The sequence below is a fragment of the Accipiter gentilis genome, chromosome 15, assembly GCF_929443795.1.
Source record: "Accipiter gentilis chromosome 15, bAccGen1.1, whole genome shotgun sequence".
Taxonomy (NCBI): domain Eukaryota; kingdom Metazoa; phylum Chordata; class Aves; order Accipitriformes; family Accipitridae; genus Astur; species Astur gentilis.
Window position 1 is genome coordinate 29,264,390 of NC_064894.1, and position 12,903 is coordinate 29,277,292.

Genomic DNA, 12,903 nt, shown 5'->3' on the forward strand with positions numbered 1-12,903 from the left:
TCATCCTTGACTTTGAAGACCTTTTCATATCCCCTTACAGCTCCCTCTTTACTGACTTCAAGAGTCCTAATTGGTTTAGTCTGTCCTCAGTAGAAACCCTCCATCATTCTGATCATCCTTGTTATATTTCTTCGGACTTTTCCAGTTTTACTGTGTCTACTACTGCAAGTGTGGTGCTCTCTCCAATGGTACAGTTCTGTTTCGTTGCCCACTCTTTCCTAATGACTTCTAAAATTCGTGGTTTGTTTATCATCAGGCTGACATTTTATGCTAACTATGTGGAATAATTTTATAATTTCCTGAGTAGTAATAGTTAACTTAGAACCATTTACTGTGTATGTTAAATATTCTTTCCCAGGGAGGTACATCATTTTGCATTTATGAGAAATTTATTTCATCTGCCATTTTGATGCCTAGTCATTCAGTGTTGTGACATCCTTTGCAACAATTTGCTATCGATTTTAATATTGTCTACCTTGCAAATTTGGATAGTCAGAAAACTTCAGCATTTCTATACATAACTTATTCTGACAGCATGCTTTCTTCAAATGGTCAGTATTGCAAAAGCTTTATGGAAGAACAGGTATACTGGGAAGGTTTGGTCACTCATTCCTAACATCCTTCAGGAAAAGTAGTGTTGATTCTCCCACAGCAAATTATATTCATCAAAATGTTTTCCCAATCTGACCTAATTGTAGTCTGCAATACAGGAAGAGAAGAAACTGATTAAATAACATTTGACCAAATGTCCACTCCATCACCCTGACTGTTGATAGGACATTAGCTGGTGTCACCTCTGGTTCCTGATCTCCTTTTACAAGGGTGGAAGAGAAAGTCCAGTGTATAATAATGCTGAAAACTAATATTTACCTTTAAGGACTTTTCACCTTACTGATTAAACTGATATACAAAATAAAATATACAGAAACATTTAAATAGGATAGGAACTTATTAATTGGAGAATGTCAATGAAATCTACAGTTCCAAGTGACTTTGTCTTGAAATCAGGATTTAAATACTGCCTAGGTGTGTTACCCTGTGATTAAAAGATTTTGTCTGAATCCCATGGGGAATCTGTGGCAGTCCCTGCAACAATATACAGTCTGACAATTTATTCAGGGACTATCAGCTGTATAAATTAATTCAGTAATAATTTAGTAATAATTATAACTCTTGCAGATGAAACGGATGGATCAGATTCAGCTTACCTCACTTGGGAACCTGCAGTTAGTCAGATCAGATATCCCTTTGGAGGCCTGCAGAGACACATTCTTTCACTGAGTATATCAGAAATTTGGTGGAGGTTCAATACATAAAATGTAGACACAAGTTAGGGTCCTAAATTAGGTAGATTGGGCCTCACCTCTGCTGTCTAAATAGAAATTATGACTGGGATGGGCCAGTGTCTTCTTTCCTAGGAAAGTAGTGTCATTACATGGGGAAGGTTCATTTGCTCAGCTGTAAGGTTTTGACATCCTCGTATGTGGTGAAACCTCCTTCTGGGCAGGGGAGGAAGGAAGAGACTTGATCGCACTTTAGCAACATTTACCACAGCAGGGAAGGCAGTTTCACATAGGGGAGGGCAGCTATGCAGGAAGCAGTTGTTCCTACTTGAGCTTCTCACAAAGCAAGAACATGAACTTCACTTCAAAAATATCATAGGCACTGACAACCATTGGCAGCTCTTGGCAGAAACCTGCTGGCACTTTGGTTAGTTGCCCAAAATACAACGCTGACTTTACCCTGGTACTTTACTTTTTGGCATGATTGTCTTTGTATAGTGAGACAAATTAAGGGAAAATTTGATGACTCCTGTTTTTTTCTTCATATTTTCCCAGATGTGCACAAGCTTTATCTATTCCTTCTTCTCTCCAGTGTAGAACTACCTGTCAATAGCAGGGCATTTTGAATGGGCATTGATCCTTTCTTTCCTTGGCTGCAGTAATGGAGCAGCAGGGGTGAAAGAGGTTGACTCTGCTTTGCTTATTTTTTTACCGCTCAGAAAGAAGGGAGTTCTCATTAACGTAAGTTCCTTTTCCACCTAACTATACTATTTGCCAGGGAGGTCAGTTGCCTGCGTCTTCATTGTAAATGGAGTTCTAATCAGTATAACATCGGGCTAGAGATAAACCACAGGGTAAACCGTTACCCCAGTCAAAACAGTGCCATGCAACACAAAGCAGGAACCAGCAGGTGCAGCATTCATTGCATAAAGGTATGTTCTTGCTTTAGCAGAGAAGCAGCACACACAATATTATCAGATTATCTTTTTTTTGACTTAAAAATACTGTCTCTAGAGAGGTCACCTATAGCATTAAGAAATGCACAGACACTTGATGTTATGTAAATGTTATTTTTTCCTATTGTTTTATTAATAATAGCAGTCCACTTTGAAAAAGACATTGTAGTTACCCTCTAAATAATTGCATTAAAAGCTACTGTCTAGCAAGGGTTAGAACGTCAGTAGACATACATCATTTAAAACATTGACTAAATTGATTATAAGAAAAAAGCTCCATTACTTGATTTTTTGCAATCTTGTGTAAGATAGCATATGGTATGAAATTAAATTGAACAGTGTTAGACTTCCTCTCCTAGTCTAATCCACACTAAATTGGTCAAAAACAATTATAAACATCTCTTTTTTGACAGATCATGATTGCATAGATGATTGTTTTTTGTATAATTCAAGAGGCCATTTACTAACAAGACAGAGCATTTAAAATGGCTAGATTTAAGCAGCTAACCTAAAATTGTCAGCTCTTTTTTTCTCTTTTTTTTTTTTCCTAGGTACTGTAGAAGAGTCTGGCTCAGGCAATTTAATTTGCCTTTCATAGTCTATCACAAGGCTCATGATTATTTCTTACAACAAAATAGTCAGTGCAACAAATTAGTAGATTCTGCTATGTTGGTTGGGCTGCATTCCAATTCCTGCCTTAGTGATGCTGGCTGCCTTCAGCCCTGCCAGCACAATAATTATTGCTGAGTTTTCTAGACCTCATCAAACCAGCAAGGTGATCACCCCCTTGGAACTGCTGGGGATATGAGGTATGGAAAAGTGGAAAGAAATTGCTGCAACTCTGTGCTATCATGCCAGCAAGTGCCACTTGAATGATGGCAGCTATTGGCAGGGGTAGGGCTCTGCTGGAGGAGAGCTTGCAGCAGTTCTAGATTATAGCTTTTGCTGCTTCCAGGGAGAATTGCTGTGAGCACTGAATTAAAGAAAGCAAATTGGAAGGTGGGGAAAACGAAGATTTAGAGGCAAATGTAGAAGGGGAGATGATGATTTGTGACAATAAAGCAATTTTTTTTTTTTTGTACTGTATGTGATTGGCTCTTTTATGAAGCAAAAAACTTCCACAAACACCATAATGTCAGCTATGCAGGTTAGTTAAGCAGCCTTCTCCAGCCTTCGTCACGTAATTAAGGTACCAACTGATGTCAGCAAACTGATGTCATTCTTCTTCCAATACAAAGAAGTATACCACTATTTACCATATCAAGTACAGAGGCAAATTTTAAAAAAAAATAAAAAATCTTATTTTAGATATTTAACAATGTTGTCATCATCAAAATACCTGCCGAGAGACTGCTACTGTGCTCGAGTGCATATTTTGGACAAACAAATGGGTTTAATCCAGGACGCTCAACACTAACCGTTACACAAAATAAACACCCAGTAAAAATCAGAGTTTAGCCTCAAATTAGTTGATGTAAATTATCTCTGTGTAAATCAGAGAAACATTATTGACTGCAGTAAACATTTATGCAAATAAGAAGGCCCATTATATCCCTCTCTAGTATCTCTGTTTCCTTTCTTGTTTCTCCCTTTTGTTTGAATATTTTAATTTTGATCCAACTATATTTTGTTTTCTGGACAATCTACTCGCACAGAAGTGGAATATTTTGACACCATTTTCATCACTGGGATACAGTGGCACCTATTAGCACTGTGGAATATAACGAGCATTCATCATGTGTGTTTAGTCTTTTGTCAGAGCTTTGCATCTATCCTTTTCCTTGAACCTCACATTTTTAACTTTACAGTCTTAACAGACTGGGAGTAGAGCTTTGTGATTCACTGTCTCTTAAGCCAGAACTTTATTATAGTACTCCATTTTTCACTATTCGTTACCTTGTAGGTTGATAAGATTTGGCTGCAAACAGATTATATTTCAGAAACAATGTACTTAAGAAGATATTTCTATGCATACATGAACTGGCATACTAAAAAGAGGTCAACATACAGTATTAGTACATTAGTCATTACAGACTAGCTTTTTATTCATTACATTTGTCATCAGGGCTAGGGAAAAAGAATGCCCAGTCTGCCTTTTAATTTTATTATAGCTTTAATGTTGGAAGAGGTAAGAGAATGAGACTGTAATCTGTACTGCTTACTTGTATTGCAGAGGCTGTGCTTTCCAGGGGCAGGTGATTGGTTTTGTATTTATTTAAAACAGAAAGCTTAGAGTTCTATTCATTTAAACATATTGTTTCATAAAAACGGAAAAAAACCCTTCCTGTTTTCCGTGAAATGTTTAATGGGATCTTTTTGAGGGCAGTGTCTGACTGAGTCACTCTAGCTGTCCACAGTGTTTGGAACGGGGACCCCTATCCCAATTGCCCAATGACCTAGGGTTTTCCTGTAATGACTGTGACATAACAGAGTGTTTCATATGCTGCCTTTTTTTTTTTCTTATAATCATGTTCCAAAGCAGATTGAATACAAACGGTGAAATATTGAAAGTTGCTGCAAATTGGCTGGCTCTAATTAACAATTCTTGAGTTGAATCAACAATCTTTAACTAGCCTATGAGAATATTCCATTTTCTTTACAAAAAAACCCCTTCACCCTTAGGATAGAAATTTCTGTTTGTGGAACTGGGTAGTATACAGCAATCGGAGTTCCCTAGCTGTGGTTGAATTTAAAGGTGCTGGGTCTGGGTCACTGGGCATCTGGGAGATGAGATCTGAGACCTTGTGCTTGTCCCTGGAACTCTGGTGCAGAAAGCAGATGACAAGTCTGACTTCAGGTAGCCATGTTGCAGAGAAGATGCATTGCTGCCTTCAGCACTACTTGGAGTTCCTTAAGGACTAATGGTTTTATACACAGGTAATAGGCAAAGTTTAGCAGCTAGAAACTTTTCTGACTGTAACTGATGTCAATTATCTCTCTTCCATAAAGTGGTCTGCATAGTTTAAATGCCAGTTTACAGGCTATGCCAAGGCATGAAAAAGTAATAGGTGCTTCATATATTCTGTGTAAGAATAATAACTATTCCAGCAGGAGCATCTTAAGAGAGAGATTTCTGTAAGGTCAGACAAAGTCAGCATCCTGCTTATCCAGGTTTAGTTGTGAAATGAGTGACTACAAAGCAAGGAGCCCTCTGTGCCTTACAGTTCTGACGTGCATTAGTTGCCGTTCTCTTTCTTGCTTTGTGGACACTCTTACATGTCTGAATGCAAGTAAAACCACCATAGTGACTCTAGACTGGCTATTTTCACTTGATATATTCCTCTGATACTGAATGCTTGGTTCTTATTATCACAAGACTCAGTCCTGATGAGATAGTGAGTGATCCCTGCCAATACCACTCAAAATTATTTAGCTAATGAGGTTTCTTACAGGTGTGCCTTTCCTGCTGAGGAGTAGAGACTAATTTTGTGTTGTTGTTAGAAGGTAATTTTTTTCAGGTGTTAGGCCACATTCTATTTTTGGCTGAAGAAACATATTCAGAAGATAGTTTCACTATCTCAAATTAAGATACCCTAGATACATCCTCTTGTCAACTCCATAATAGCATTACTTCATCTTTGTTGAGTTTACAGATGTAATATACTGTAATTTGAATCACTGTGTAGAAACTAGTTGTATCTTTGTGAACGAAAGCGAGACCTGTTTTATTGTCAAATATTTCCATAAAGACAGAAACAATTTGAAAGTATTAGATAAGGCTAATCTTTCTGAATGCTCTCTGAATGTTTGATTTTGCTTCCAGGCTTTACTGCAGGCAAATTCAGATTGTGAAATTATAAAATATTATTAAGGTTTAATTCAAAAGTATTTTTATGTTCAGAACTGGCTCAAGGCTTCTCAGTAGTGTCAGTAAAATTGAATTTTGTCACCTTAAAGATGAAATTCAAAAGCATTTTTATGTTCAGAACTGGCTCAAGGCTTCTCAGTAGTGTCAGTAAAATTGAATTTTGTCACCTTAAAGATGAGGTGTGAGAGCCAGGGCTTCTATGGTCTTGTTAGAAGAAGGATGCGAAGGATTGAGAGAGAGAGAAGAATAGGAGTAGGGCAGGGAAGTGGAAGGGAACATCTGAGAGATTGGTCCTGATCTTCCCGTTGTCAAAGGCATAATGGGGGAAGATGTGGCTGAGCATGTTGGCAGTGCTTAAACTTATTTCCACCAGTGGTCACTAACCCATCTATCATGATCCCTCCTTTGGCCACGGTCACAGCTAACCTGTCTCTGCAGAGCTTTGACATAAGCAAAGTAGGCATCAAGCCCGAGACAATGCTAATGACCTACCTGACTTTGTACCAGCTAGACATATGAAGCTAGCAATGCAGAGCACTGCCTCCAGTAAATGCTAGGTTCCCCACATATTTAAGTGGTTTTGTTAATCCTTGATCCTATTTTAAGCTTGCCAGTAAACTGGCACAGCTTTTGTAGCACTGTCCTGTAGCTGGGGCAGGAACTATGTTGCTATACTGCTTCCAGGCCTGAGCTGGAAGGCAAAGAGATGTCAGCCACGTCTGCCCTGCACTCTCTGGTTTCAGAAGCACTGTGGGAAAAGGCAGCCCTCACATCTCTGTCTCTGTGATACAGGCCTGCACTCTGTACATCTGGCCCTTTAAAAGTAAAAATCACATCTAAGCAAGTATATGAAACTGTTCTTATAGAATTCTACCTTCTGTGACGAATGCTTTGTTAATAATTTTTTTTTCTTTTTTTTTGTGTGTGTGTGCAGCTCATCTGATTTTGAATGTTCCTAAAAAACACATGGGCAGGTTTTACTGAATGTTTATTTTACTCCTAGCTGGGACCTGACAGCTGAGCGCATTGTGTTATAACATTATCTTGGTTTTAACGTAAAAATGAACCTCAACTTGACCCAATTTATCAGTTTGAGTCTGAACCACCTTTGTGCACATTCAATCCTTATCTTCCTGGTTTTGGTGAAGGGCAAATATGTCTTATCAAAATAATGCACAAATTGTTATTACAAGTGTTCATGAACAGGAAATAAAATACTTTACAGGGATTAAAACTCTTAGCACCTCTAAGTTACTATTACTTGAGTTGATCCTTTAGCTGTAATACTAACTTCATAATATTTAGCCACATCAGTAGAACAGTGATTGATATTTCAAACTTTCCTTCAGGCATGTGAAAAGATGTGGGTTTGATACATATCGAAGTCTTGTTAGTGTTGGCCAGCCAGAAACAAGAAAGTCTACAGTCTTAAAAAACACACGCAAAAATTTTGGTGTAACATGATGTTAATGTTTGTGATCTAAACTGTAGCACGAACTTAAGAACCCAACCAATTTAAGCTAGTCATTGGGATCAAGTTTGCAGTTGTACATAACACTTTGCCCTGAAGACAAATGAATGAACTGAAGTACTCTTCTGGCTTCAAGAATATTGAAATCTACTATACCTCACAAATTCTGAATTTTTGTTGGTTTTTTTTGAGTTATTAGCAGAGGTGAATTTGGTCTTGTACAGTAAAAAAACCTGAGACAATTATCTCTACAGCTCTGTGTAGCTATGTAAAATGTTGCCATGAATTCAAGTATTTGCTCCAGGTTTGAAAATTCAACACCTCTTAAGTGCAACACTTATTTAATTACGGTTTTTTAATCATAATTCTAGCAAAATGGTTCCAATAAGGTTATTCTAAAAATCATTTTAGGAAGCAGTATTAAAAATACCAAATCATTCAGTGTAAAATTAGGGACCTCCCCCATTTTTTTCCCATCATTTCTCTTTTTCATAGATATTGGTGTTTCATAGCTTGTGTGGAGAAAGTATTTTGCAAAAACAGAACTTGTTGACCAAGCATTTTGCCAGCAATTTCCTCTTTTTTTCTGCCTCCTCACACAGGAGGTGATTCTTTCAGGGAAGTAGTTGGAAGACAGGGTTCTGATTTTGTTATTGTTTGAGTCACTGGGTCTCCTTGTAAGTATGGTGGAGTCTAAATGTTTATAAATCGTGAATATAATACCCTGAAGATATGTTCAGTGCACAGTAAATCATTTTTATTTAAACCAACTGTCAGCTTCACCAGCTCAGCTTTGGCTAGAATCTTTCTTATTTTCATGTCATGAGTAATAATAACTGAAGTGTTATTTAGATAATAGTTCTGCTTCTCATTACTACATAACAGAAAACCTACCGTAGAAAGCTCGTATTTACCAGGTTTTTATTATTACTATGTTCAGTTAGAGAAGGCGGCAGCTGAGACTTAGAATACACTCTGTACCTGTGGAGAGCCCTGTTGTCCTCAGTAGGTCACAGCAGAAATCCACTTGTACACAATACGATGCAGGGATGTGGTCCTACACAGTATTTTTTAAAAACTATGATTACCTTCTTATCAAGTGCGGTGAAGGCCTATTCCTTCTCTCAGCAGCATCAAACGGATTAAGGACAGGGGCTTAGTATTATATATGGGATTCCTTCAAGGAACCAATGGACAAGTGGAAACTAATTTCTTCTTGATTTTAACTTGAATTACCTGTGCTTGTGATGGTTTTTTTAAGATGTGCTGAGAACACCGTTGTGTCCACAGTTCTTCATAGAACTTCATTTTAGTTTTGCCTTTCTTCTTACAAAGAAAAATCCAAATCTTTTTTTCTTTCTCTGCTGTCTTGCAGTAAAGGACTTGACTCACGTGCACACTTGCAGATGTGTAGGTGTATTTTGTATGTATTTGACTTTCAAAATATTGTTCTGGTTTTCTGCTGGGTAACTGCAGAGAATTCATTGAGTAACTGGGCCCTCTATCTCAGGGTACTATCTGCAATTGTGATGAAAAAATTAAGTGAACCTCTCTAAGGAATGGTACAAATATATGCATTCTGCCTCAAAATGATGAAACTGCTGGAGGAGGGTTAGCTGGGTATGTTATATGTGATGCAGGTAGGCTTTAGCATTAGAATTCTTTCGTAAGCCACATGCCCCCAATACTTGTATTTATTGGGCTCTTTTAAACTTTCTGTGCCATAGAACCAAGAACTGAAAGTAATTAAAAAACTACATGTCTAACTTAAAAACACAAGCAAATGATTAGAAGCTGTGGGCATCTGATGCAACACAATTGAGCTGAGGGGACTTAATGAGTTACTGATTAGAGCTTAATTTCTTAGCCTGCACCAGTCATGATATAAACCACGGTTGCTTAATTCTCCTTCATTGTGATTTAAGCTAATATTCTCTTCTCCTTTGGAGTGGACTGAGAGCCTATAACCATGACTGAGCTGGTGAGTCCATCAGTTGAGTGTGGTCCTGCCCCGGACCCCAGAGTACTGGGTGCCTCTGTGCTGTCCAAGGGCCCTGGCTGGCAGGGGCTGTACATACCTGCTTGTGTGCACTTTAATTTATATCAATGCAAAGTTGTGATTCTGTATCATTGTGAAGAAGTTGTGGTTGAGTTTCTTCTCAAGGAGCTTTCCGAGGAAAGGCACTTTGTCATTTTCCATTTTAGAGTTTGTGTTATAAATCATCTTTTGACTAGTTTCTCCTTTGTGGTTCCTGTCTGAAATTTTAGTCCAATCATATACTTTAAGGATCATCTCAAAATGGTTTTCTTTATCCTCCGGAAATTCAATTTGTAGATCCCCCAAGGTCAGTAACACTGTTAACCTATTAACAACCAGCCTCTGATAAGAATCTGGAAATAGTTTGAGCTATTCCGACTTAACGGTATACAGGCTGGTTTTGTTTTGTATTTATATTTAAAACAGTTAGCAGAAGTCTGGAAAAAACAATGCATTAGTAAAAATGGTTCTGCAACTACCCTTAACTCTTCTATAATTTTATCAGTGCTTACATAAGTTAATCTGTCTATGATACTTTATTTATTTGGAAGCCTAAGAAGACAATGTGGCGGATGTTTATTTTCAAACATGAGGAACTGACTCTCCATAACCCTAAATTTTGGGGTCACTGCATTATTAAAATGGAGCTGAATTAAAACATTTTTTTCTTTTGTTACCATAGTGTACTTTTCATCCAAAGCATCCATTTTTCCTCTTTCCTGTTCTCATTTTAAACTCTGTTCCCAGAAGAAGAAGAAGAGAGAAAATGAACAATTCTTTTTCTATTCCTAGACTTTAAAGATTAATATTTCCTTGTCAGTCCTTTCCTTTCTCTCTGTAATGTCCTTGAAACATCATTAAGCATCTGAAGATAGTGGATATAATTTGGAGAAAGAAGTGCAGGTTTTTAACCAAAAATTTTAAGTTTTTGAATTAAAGGGAAAAAAAGTCAAAATAAAGTCTATATTTTCTCTTGATACGTAAGGAAATCCCTTCTGATTCTGGCATCTGTGGAAGAGGAGGAAGCTACATAATACTGTTTTTAATAGATTTGGTCTGTACTTTGTCCTACTTTTCATTTTTCCCCTTTTAGAAACACAGACCCAATGAGATTTTTTTTAAGTAACTGCATGTAGAAAGTCCATGTTATTTTTCTGTTTGTTTGTTGGTTGTTTTTATTTTCTCTCCACCTTCACCTCTTCAGGAAGTGGGAATAAAGATCTCGTTCTGTCCTATATTTTCCATTTTATAAGTCTGCAATGCATGTTGCTGCAGTCTTCTGATCTTCTAAGGAACAGCAGCTGCATTTCCACAGCATTTTATCTCTGCACAGTCTACCAGAATGCTGCCATTTCACATATCCAGCAGGCCCCACACACAGCTGGTTTCCTGGAGTGACAGAAGAAAGTCTAATAGCAAGTGTGCCTATGGCAAATGTAAGGTAGATACACAGGGACAGAGGTTGTGCAGACTTGTCTCCTTGCTCTGCACAGCTGACGTTTACCCACTGCCTTGCATGCCATGCTTTCTGGTAGGTCCCCCCACCAGAAATGTCAACATGGCCACAAAATCTGAGGCAGTGGTTGCTTGATACTGAAGAAATTGCTAGTCATAAAAAAAAAAAAAAAAAAAAAAAAAAAAGAAGAAGTACATTGGCATGTAGGAAGTGAAGATCCGCACAGAATATCCATTTATTTAGCACAGCCCCATAAAAAAGTTTTGGTGGAAATGCTGCATCTTTCACCAAAAAACCCCCCCAAACACAAACACCAAAACAAAACATGCCTGATGCATGATAGTGCAGTTTTAACTTAAAGTTGCAGCAGGAATATTAGGTTTTCTACTTTTTTGTATAATTAGCTACCATCCTGCAATTTTCCTCTATAATTGGCATACTTAGCTCTATGATTTCCTACTGGTTGAATGATTTGCATCATCCCATGTATTTTTTTGCTTGCTGAATCCCTACTATTACTATACTAGAAGCTTGTACAGTCTATAGTCTTTTTGCTACTGCTTTGCTATTCTCATTTACTCTTTCTTTAGCTGATGAAAATAAGAGCTCTGTGCTCAGAGTGAGCATTTTCCCATTGTTACCTGTTTAACAGCACTAAGGTGTAGCAGGTCTTTTGCTAATACCCCTAACAGACTTCACACAGACATTCATAACTCTGCTTTATGCCACTTGTTAGTCTTTTTTTATATAACTGACTACATCAGTAGTCAAGGAAATATTTCTTAATGATAAACTTAGAAACACAGGCAGTCTGAGATTTCATGAAGTTCCGAATACTGCTTGGCCTTCCTTTTCTTTCTTTCTTTCTCACATTGTCACCATTAGAATATTATGTCTTGGGATTCTGGGAACTCTTCTCTGATGTTGCTTTGCTAGGGAGAGTGGTAGGGTAGCACAAATCTGCTCATTAAGATCTTGGATAATGTAGGACAAGAATCTCTTTCTGTCAATAAATTTGTAAAATAAAATGGTAGGCAAAATACCAAGACTGGGTTTAAGTGGGATGCATTGTGTGAAAGGAATCTTTGTTGTAGAGAGGAATTCAGTGGTGGACATGAAACCCTGAACTTTCAAATTCAAAATGATATGGCTGATAAACTTCCCCAGGGTTATTTTGACAATCCCTATCTTAAAGTTCAACATATTCCAATAAGTACTATATAATTAACACTCTTTACATTTGCAATGCTGGTGTAAGTGTAGGCTGTCTTTTTAATGGCAAGCTTTCTCACTAAATTTCAAAAAGAACGTGTTGGTGTGGCAGTGGACGGTGGCATGAAAATTGAAAAACTCTCCCATAGCTTTATCATGCAAGAACAGTGGTGAACAGTAGTTAATTATTCATTTAGTACTTCATCATAAAAGGTGTTAATTTTTGAATTAAAGGAGTGTGTGGCAGATACACCTAATTCAATTAATCCACAGCATTATATAAACTGAGTAAATAGTCACCTGTCATTTAATGAAACTTTATGTAGTAATAGACTGCTTTTTATTTCTTTCTTTTGTGTGTGTGATGTTGGCGTTGTTGTTGTCATTATTATTATTATCATTTTTTTTTTCAGTTTTATTATTAAAATTTTCAAGAAACTCATCTGTTCACCATTCCAGTTAGTGAAATTGTTGGAATGGTGTCACAGAAAATCCCTACCCTTTCTGTCTAAATTCACTTCACCATTACATTGCCTTCTAATATTCACACCAATATTATTTTTGTCAAAACATGCCATTCTGCCTACGGAGTGGGGTGCAGTGCTGTATTCTGACACAATACGAACACGAGTTAAGAGACACATACTATTTCTGAAATTCTGAAATTATTTCTACTGAT

The 12,903-nt window shown here is 37.3% G+C and overlaps 1 protein-coding gene across 2 annotated transcripts in view; it reads left to right on the forward strand.

Annotated features, from left to right (window-relative positions):
- Positions 1 to 12,903, forward strand: part of NKAIN2 (sodium/potassium transporting ATPase interacting 2) — a 559,539-nt gene that overhangs the window by 237,958 nt on the left and 308,678 nt on the right. The window lies entirely within an intron of this gene.